Source organism: Adiantum capillus-veneris, chromosome 19 (genome assembly GCF_014529385.1).
Source record: "Adiantum capillus-veneris isolate H3 chromosome 19, ASM1452938v2, whole genome shotgun sequence".
Taxonomy (NCBI): Eukaryota; Viridiplantae; Streptophyta; class Polypodiopsida; order Polypodiales; family Pteridaceae; genus Adiantum; species Adiantum capillus-veneris.
The window spans coordinates 10,687,237-10,695,499 of NC_140949.1; the positions used below are offsets into that span (position 1 = coordinate 10,687,237).

At 40.9% G+C, this 8,263-nt stretch overlaps 1 pseudogene; it reads left to right on the top strand.

The window, feature by feature from the left end:
- Positions 1-1,124: 1,124 nt before the first annotated feature.
- LOC147433557 (uncharacterized) lies at positions 1,125-3,645 on the top strand (annotated as a pseudogene).
- Positions 3,646-8,263: the final 4,618 nt, after the last annotated feature.

An 8,263-nucleotide genomic window follows, 5' to 3' on the forward strand; every position in this document is an offset into this window, starting at 1 on the left:
ACAACAAAGGTTCTTCCACCCCCGCCTCTCAACAAATAGAGCTGGAGAACAAAAGCAGTCCCAACACAAGGGCTAGTGCAAAACAGTTCAAGGCTTCTGAAATTGACTCCGAATGGACCTCACACCGTGTCAGTGAGGATGAATCAAAATCTTCCAACAAGTCAAGACGTGGTAAGCTATTCATTGGAATCATGCTTGTGTTAATTAGATGGTGTAAAATTTTGAATTTAAATGTTCAGTGTAAAATTTGATACCTTGGAGCATCACATTTGTAATCCATATGCATATGAGAGAAAAAATAGAAAATTGACTTAGACCATGCTAATTATCCAGCTTGCTCTATAGTATTGAGTGTATTTTTCTAGGATATTCTAGAAAAGTGGTTGGAGCTTCAATGTTTGTGGATAGAAAGGTTTAGCTGAGACAATGTACATGATTCTATAGTTTCCCTGCTTTATGTTAGAGCTTTGTATATCATATGCTAAGGATTAAAACTGAAGTTATTGCATACTATTGTTGAAGTTTCGTGGAAATAGAGTATGGATAAATCATATTGTAAACACATTAGTTATTAGTTATTAAATGTATAGTAACAAATGTGGTACTTTGGATTTGTTTCACAATAATTTCTGATTTGTTTGACATTTCAGGTAAGAATAAAATGGAGGAGTACCCTCAACAAACCAGGTTCTGTTATAAAGCAGAGGACTTGCATGAGGAGTATGGCCTTAGTCTAGAAGGAAAACTCCCTAAGGACCTGAATGATGAGGACTTGCCATCCGAGCACTGGTTATCTGTTTTCAAGTACAAGTTCCAAAAGAACAGCAAAATTTATTTAAATCATTTGGAGCCACATCTGGTGGATGACTGCAGATTTCTATTCTCCAAAGTTTATCAGGGACCCCCTTCATGCGGTGAACTGACCACCAAATTTGCTAAGGGTTTTGCGTTCGAGAAATGTGATGCACCGAGAAAAGACCCAACAGGGCATAGAATAGCATGGGCCCGATTTGGGGAAGGAGTGTTGCAGATGATATCATTTAGGACTGGCAGTCTTGACCGTAAAGTTGAGACATGGAGGAAGCTCCCCTGGAACTGTCCCACAGTCAGTTAAGAAGGCCCGCATGACTCAAAGTGGCAGCAACATCTGCATAGAACCAGAGCAAGGTGTCAGAGGGGCAGTGGCTGACTACCTACCTGACTTAGAGGCATTGCTCCAAAGACTCCAAAAGCAGGTGTCACATCCAGGGTCATCAAAACTAACAGATTTGAAGGCCTCTATTCAAGCAAACAAGGACCGGCTTACTGGTATATGAGGGTAAAGAGGGCGTGGCGAAAAGTTTGATGGAGGATATTGATACCTTGGAGGCGCGCATCGGTGTGCTGCGGATAGTAAATACCTATCCCTGAAGAAGAGATCAGAGAGGTGGAGGCTGAGTTGGGAGCAAGTCGGCGCTTGTTACGACGGCACGGGGTTTCCGAAAATATCAAGAAGCTCCAAGTTGAGGTTGAACAGCAGGAGGTATTGTATCTCTGGCTTATTGCATTGTGTGCGACTGTTGAAAGTTTTTATTCTGCACAAGGTTTGGTGATTTGGCATGTTTCACTTCTTGACTGGTTTATTTGTTGCTGACATTTTATGGGTTTTAGTATTATCTTGGACTGGTTTGGTACTCTCTCTAACTGTTTTGATACTTTTATTTAACACTAAGGGCAATGCTGGAACTTTTCTTAGTACTTTATGCTGTTGCTTCATTTCATTTGGTACTCATTTGAACTACTTGGTACTTCCTTGTTTCTAATTTTTGAGTCTTACACTGTACTATTTGTTTTGTTTTGGATTCATTAATGGCACAATCCATGGTACTTTTGGTGCTTTTCTAATCATTTGGTCTTTTTCAATTCTATTTTGGGACTGCTATGGTACATGCTGCTTAGTGCTTTGGTATCTTCTTTAAATGTCTTGGTACTTTCCTTTTTTTTTTGAAAGTGGTTTGCTTATTTTTGGATTGTTTTGGTACTTTTTAAACTGATTTGGGTATTTAATCGAACACTAATTGCTATGTTCGTACTTCCCTTGTAACCTTTTGGTGCTTAGTTATTTTAATTGGTTCTCTCTTCCATCATTCAGGTATTGGCTTGAGAATTTTTGGTACTCATATAATTTATAGATATTGTATTGGGTGCTATGTGGCACAATCTTTGGTACTCTGGGTGCTTTTCTGTTCATTGGGTACTCTTATTACTTATTTTGGAACTTTCTAGTTACAGTCTTATACTGTAATGTTGAGTTTGACTTGGGTACTTTTGGTGCTTGATACTGCTTTGGTACTCTTGAAACATTTGGTACTTCAACCTATTTTGGTACTTCCCTTGTAACCTTTTGTGCTTCTTTATTTTATTTGGTTCTCTCTTTGACCATTTTGGTACTGCCTTGAGAATTTTCGGTACTCATATAGTCTACAGATTTGCCTTGGGTGCTATGTGGCACAATCTTTGGTACTCTGGGTGCTTATCTGTTCATTGGGTAGTCTGATTACTTATTTTGGTACTTTCTACTTACAGTCTTATACTGTAATGGTGAGTATGACTTGGGTACTTTTGGTGCTTGATACTGATTTGGTACTGTTGAAACATTTGGTACTTTTGGTACTTTCCTTGTAACCTTTTGTGCTTATTTATTTTATTTGGTTCTCTCTTTGACCATTTTGGCACTGCCTTGAGAATTTTGGTACTCATATAGTTTATAGATTTGCCTTGGGTGCTATGTGGCACAATCCTTGGTACTCTAGGTATTTATCTGCTCTTTGGGTAGTCTGATTACTTATTTTGGTACTTTCTAGTTATTGTCTTATACTATAATGTTGAGTATGACTTGGGTACTTTTGGTGCTTGAAACTACTCTGGTATTGTTGAAACTTTTGGTACTTTTGGTACTTCTGGTATATCTAGTACCTTGATACTACATTGGTATTTTCTTCTAATAATGTTTTCTTTGCTAATTGTTTGATTTGGTACTGTCTTGGTTCTATTTTGTAACTGTTGCAATAATATTTTCTTACTGCATGTGTTATTCCTTGCTAGCAATCAATTTTGGTACTGTTTTAGTGCCTGTTGGGTACTTTTTGTTCTATTTTGGTACTCTTTCAATAATTTTTTGCTATTGCATGTGTTCTTCCATGTATCTTGGTTGTTTTGGTAAGTAAATTACGAGAGCATTCTGTTTTGCAGAGAGAGTATGCCAGGCTCTACAACGAGTCCCTGGAAACCCAAGACCAGTACGAATTTGTAAGCAAGCTCTCTGCTGATGTGAAGAGAGGGATGACTCACACGTTGACTCCAAGGCCTCATGTTGTGGACCCTGAAAACACAATACATGTGTTTGATTCTTGTGTTGCGTGTGGGGAGGCGTTGGAGGCTCCTTACGTGGTTGGTACCTTCATGCTTCCCTGCAGGCATCAGTACCATCCACTGTGTTTTGCAAGTGTATTGAGAATGGAAGATACGTGCATGAAGGCACTTTGCAACACTGCAATCCCTTCGGAGGCAAAGGCTTGGATTTCAGGGAGGTCATTATTGAAGACTAAGTGGGGTGTTTGTGTTGGACACTACATGCTTATAATATCAGTTGAATTTATGATCTAATCTTCTCTTTCATCTTTGTGTATATGTAGGGGGATGATCTTTCGGTGCGGACACCCATGACAACACCAACACCCCTGTGGATCGGAAGGATCTTCCTGGATACGGCAAGTCAGATGCAAGTCACATGTTCCAAGAAGATCCTATAAGTCAGTGCATGAAGTACTGCATGACATTGATGCTAACACGATGGAAGGCAAAAAGGGCGAGCCTACTCTAGACTCCAGTTTGGAGGAAGATAATACTAAAGCCAAAGCGCAGGAAAGCCAACAAGTCCCTAATGCCAGCACAGTGGAAGGGAAAGGGTCTGAGGCTAGTGTGGACTCTGGTATGGCAGAAGATAAACTGAAAACTGAAGTGCATGAGAAGGATAAACAGGAAAGCGAACCGATTGAGAAAGTTGATGACATAGAGATAGAGGTAGGCAAGAAGAACAACGCAGAAATTTAGGCTGATGAGGAGGTGGCAGTGGAAGTTCCCTCGGTGGCCGAGTGTTTGGATGCAACTCCAAAGTATGTAGAGGAGAAGGCAGGCAGAAAGACGAGGCAGCAGGCAAAGAGTGAGGCGGAACCTGCTGACAGTGCGAAGGAGGGTGCAAAAGAGTATGGCACGGAGGAGGCAGCTTATTTTGCAGAGGAGACGAAAGCCATGGAGGAGGCCGAAGGTGCGGGGCAGGTGACAACCTTAGAAATAGGTTATAGCATTGACTGTGCCACACTCTCCGAACTCTTCCTTATGAAATGTAAAAAGCACCCCAAAGGTCGTGGTCTCAAGCGGCGAACCTCCAAGAATTAGCTATTTAACAACATTTTGTACTTGCTTCTAGCTTATCATGAAATACGATCCCATTTTGCGTTTGTCAATGTTTGGTGTCATGTCAGTCAGATGTTAATGTGTCCGTTCCTTGTTATGTCATGCTGTCAACAGTTGGTAACCTTTAATGGTGCTAAATGTCCACACTTTCTATTGCCAAAAGGCTGGGTGTTCCTTTACTCATTTTGCTTCGTGGTACTTCAGTGAGGGACAGGTGGTGGCTGAATGAAAAGCGACCAGATACATCAATGCCGCTGGATGTAAAGGCGAGCACTAAGCGCCTTGTCATTCTGGATGTGAATGGAGTTCTGTTGAAGGATTGTCATAAAGAACCCAAAGATTTGTGGTGTATCCCATTTCCAAAGGGATGTAGGCCCCGATGCATACAGGTCTCCCGGCACAAATACTGCGTGGTTAGAAATGATGCGGAGGATTTCATCTTTAGCTTGAGGAGGCGATGCTACGTGATGCTTTGGTCCTGCAGCCAAAGACACAATCTGATGACCATATTGTATGCTTGCTTCCCTAAGTTGATGAAGATGCAAAGTCTCTTTTCAAGTATGAATCCCTTAACTTCCTTTGGCATGATTTTGGTACTGTATCTCTGATTTGTACATATTCTAGTACTATTGGTTCTTTTTGTACTATTTGGTACTATCGTGTATAGGATTTGGTACTGTTTGTTTAATTGATACTATCCACACAATTTGGTACTATCGTGTACTATTTGGTACTATCGTGTATAGGATTTGGTACTGTTTGTTTAATTGATACTGTCCACACAATTTTGGTAATGTTAGCACAATTTGGTACTGTTTGCACAACTTGATACTGTCCATACAACCTGGTACTATTTGCACAGCTTACTTTGGTACTGTTATGTACAGAACTTGCTGTTTTTCTTTTTTTGATGATTTAAGTCCTTTGGTACTTTGGTACTGTTATATACAGAACTTGCTGTTTTTCAGACTGTGGTGATTTAAGTCCTTTGGTACTTTGGTACTTTGGTACTTTGGTACTGATATGTACAGAACTTGCTGTTTTTCTCTTTTTGGTGATTTAAGTCCTTTGGTACTTTGGTACTATTATGTACAGAACTTTCTGTTTTTCAGACTTTGGTGATTAAGTCCTTTGGTACTTTTGGTACTTTGGTACTTTGGTGCTTTGGTACTGTTATGTACAAAACTTGTTGCTGTTTTTCAGACTTTGGTACTCTGAACTGTATACCTGCTCTAACAATTTAGTTTACTTGACACAGATATTTTTGACCAGTCCCATTGTGAAAAATGTGTTTCCTCTATGAAGGATGTGGCAGGCCTTTTGGGACAGTTCCGCGACAAGCCCATTTTCCCGAAGCTCCTGCAATAGTTTGGTGCAAGCATCCTCAATTTAATGAAGCCATCACGCTCCTTGTGGATGACACAAGATACAAATCATTGAAGAACGATTAAGAGTCGTGCTGCTGCATTCAGACATATGAGCCAAACTATTACGATCCGAACAAGCCGAAGTATCTCATGTATGTCATTCTGCCATGGATCATAGGATGGCTAGATGAGAAGTTCCCCACCGCTTATAGCTGGCGCACACCCCTGTTTGATGTAGAGGACGACATCTCCCTGTATGTTGCTGACTAGTTTGTATCTTTGGAAGGGTACTCGTACCGGTTTGACCCCCCTAATGTGTAAAAGATTGTGTAAAAGACTGGCATTTTCGTGTAATAAGAAATTATTGCTGGGCATGAACCTTCGTCTGCAAAAGTTTCACATGCACTTAATTTTTCTGCACATGATCTTTTTCTATTTGCATGTGAAGCCTGAATCAACAGAAATGTCAAATAACCCATGAGCATTGATTACTCCTTCCCACTTTAATTTCTGTCCCATTGATAACTAAACCCGGATTCTTGCACTTGCCTAAGATATTTTCAACCATATTAAAGTATCCTGCTATCAAACAAGGATTAGGTAGTCTGGCTATCAAATTTGGTACTACAAGAGTCAGCTGAAAACAAATTAGCAAGTACACACTATTGATCACAAGTAAGATTCTATTTAAGAGAATTACAACTGTTGCTGCCAGTGGCTATACTTGTAGTTAGGGTTTACATTGTATGGCTCCCCTTGTGGTCACTCCCTTCGTCGTATGGCATACTGTTGTAGATATTTTCATATATCTCTGAGGATAATTTAAAATGGTTATGCAGGCCCGGTTTGACCTCCATGGGGAACCGTATGGCTCTAACAAGATGGGAATTGATCATGACCGGTGGTTCCTCATTCAATAGGGTATAAGTATCAACTTTGCCCTCAACCAGGGCATAGTACAAACCCTCAACCAAAATTCCACCCTTTACGATCTTGTTATTCCAAAGGTCCTTCAGTACTCTTGGTGCCTGGTACATGGTTTTGGTGCACTTTAGAAGGTAGAAGTCCTCTTTCTCCTCGGCTGCTTTCACTGCAAAGTTATCCCCAATGGACAGTAATTGGCTCAGCACCTTAGGGTCTCCTTCATATATAGGCATGGTTAAATCCACACTCACTTCGGAGGAAAGCAGATCATTGTAGTTCTCCTCATCATCCTCGTCCTCATCACTACCTACTTGTACAGACTCTGTCAATGGCTCAATGGAGAGATATTTCCATTCTTCAGTGCGCTATTTATTAGTAAATCTCCTCCATTGCCCATGCACACAAGGATCACAAAAGCAAGGCAGCTTCTGAAAACGCACATCACATGGATTGTGTGTTGAGTAGCCGTCAACACAATGGAATGAGCAAGACCCTGCAATTGGTTTGCAGCCCCATAGTGGAGAACGCAACACATCATTCGATGAAACCAACCAGAAGACCCTTCTTGTGATGGCACCCCCACCTTCCCTCACTGTGTTAAACCTCGCGTTTAGAAAATTGACCACATCAGCCGCACACTTCATGGGCCAGCCATCGGGCTTTATCTCCTCATGCGTCAAGGTTCTCTTGATAACATCACCTGCACCATCATGCTCTCCTTTTCCATGTCCTGAAGCGGAGAAGTTGTGCATCATATGCAATCCTGTCAACTGATAATACCTAGCTACAAAATAGTATGGTCGTCGTGCCTTGAACTGTGAAGCGGCACCATCTGACCAAACCCAATGATAACGAAAACACTTTCCTTGTTGTTTCATCCAACTGTCATGCAAGAGAAAACAATGCTGAACAAAGAGCGTGTCATGGAGCTTATCATCTAATATGTAAAAATGCAGAGTCTTCTCAATGGCTCCTACTGAATTTCTGATATAAGAGATGTGCACCAATATTGTGACCTGTGTTGACCACCAATGCATGGACTGAATCTCATTCTGCACTTTAAAGCTGTAATTCTCTGAAAAATCAACAACAGAAACCACAACGTCTCTTGGAAACTTTAGCAAGCAGTCTTTAAATTGCTGGTCCTGCCACCTAAAAAAAAAGTTGTGCTTGACAAAGCTTTTCAGATGATCTGAAAAAAGATGAATGAAAGTTGCACTTTTCATCCTTTCCACGACTAACTCCTTTCTCTTCTTCTCGTTTCCTTCCCTATACCCACATCCTTAAATATCTTAACAATCACCTCCCTGCTATCTGCTGCAATCTCGTCTGGTCAGAATGACAACTTCCTTACACCACATCTAGGGCACTCTCCCAGTAAGCATCTCTGTGCATGATATTCATGATCCTTAGGGCGAGGGCACAATATGAAATCCAGCAAGATACTTATGTGCTGAAAAACTGCCTGGTTTGCAGAACACTCACCTACTTCACACTGTGTACAACAAATGGAGCAT